Here is a 1421-nt window from a genome sequence, read left to right as displayed (position 1 = left end):
AAGGATGAAATAAAGTTACTAAAAAAGTATTTTCTTTCAAAATAAGCTATTTTAAAATTTATTTAAACTGAAAAGGAAGCAACCTATGGTATAAAAAGTAAAATATAAATTATAAATACTGAATAAAGTTGGAATTAATTTATTAATTGTGGTGGTTGGAAAGAAAATGCCCCTCATGGGTGCATAGGGAGTGGCACTATTAGGAGGTGTGGCCTTGTTTCAGTAGGTGTAACCATGTTGGAGAAAGTTTGTCACTGGCGGTGGATTTTGAGGTTTCATGATGTTCATTTCAGGCCCAGTGTCACTTTCTCTTCCTGCTGTTTTCAGATTCAGATGTAGAACTCTTGACTCCTTCTGCAAAACCCTGTCTGCCTGCGTGCCACCGTGCTTCCCATCATGATAGCAAAAGACTAAACCTCTGTACTGTAAGTCAGTCCCAATAAAATCTTGACCTTTTTAAGTGTTTCTGTGGTCTATTCAAAGCAATAGAAACCATAACTAAGATACTTATCAAAAATAAGTCCTTCCAAAATAAACTTTTAAATGTGTTTAAAAAACTTAAAAGGAAGTGAAAATACCCTCATTATAATAAAGAAGAAATGCTTTCAAATTCATTGTATGGCCGCACAGAAAGTGACTTCCGCTAGTCTTTCTGTGCGGCGCTTTCAGTCTGTCGGAGCTCGGCTGTTCTCGACCCGCAGCTGGGCCGGCGCACCGCAGCCATGACAGAGGCTGATGTGAACCCGAAGGCCTATCCCCTCGCAGATGCCCATCTCACCAAGAAGCTTCTGGACCTTGTTCAGCAGTCGTGCAACTACAAGCAGCTTCGGAAAGGAGCCAATGAAGCCACCAAAACCCTCAACAGAGGCATCTCTGAGTTCATCGTGATGGCAGCAGACGCTGAGCCCTTGGAGATCATCCTGCACCTCCCACTGCTGTGTGAAGACAAGAATGTCCCCTATGTATTTGTGCGCTCCAAGCAGGCCCTAAGACGGGCCTGTGGGGTCTCCAGACCCGTCATCACCTGTTCTGTTACCATCAAAGAAGGCTCCCAGCTAAAGCAGCAGATCTAATCCATCCAGCAGTCTATTGAAAGGCTCCTGGTGTAGCCTGTGGCTCTGCCCTTCTTGTCTGCTCCCACCCTACTCTGTATCATACCGTCTGTTAGCATGTAGTGTTTTCGGCCAGTTTCTATTAAAAATATTGTACTACATCTGGTTTTTGTATTTTTTTTTATAGTCTTACAGGGTTGTTCTGTCCCCTCTCTCCATCCTCTACTACCATTTTTTAATCTGTTTCACTTAATCTAAGTGAGATATCTAAGTTAGGTGAGAGGCAGAACGTCACAGTGTAACAGTGGGAAGAACCAGGAAAAACCTAAGCCAAGGATAGTGTCTACTTTCATCTGCAAATTCATTCCT

At 42.7% G+C, this 1421-nt stretch overlaps 1 pseudogene; it reads left to right on the top strand.

The window, feature by feature from the left end:
- The first annotated feature begins 641 nt into the window (after positions 1-641).
- Positions 642-1213, top strand: LOC148123526 (NHP2-like protein 1 pseudogene; annotated as a pseudogene).
- The last annotated feature ends 208 nt before the right edge of the window (positions 1214-1421 follow it).

The sequence above is a fragment of the Myodes glareolus genome, chromosome 1, assembly GCF_982192425.1.
Source record: "Myodes glareolus chromosome 1, mMyoGla1.1, whole genome shotgun sequence".
NCBI lineage: Eukaryota > Metazoa > Chordata > Mammalia > Rodentia > Cricetidae > Myodes > Myodes glareolus.
This window is presented reverse-complemented; position numbering and strand designations above follow the sequence as displayed.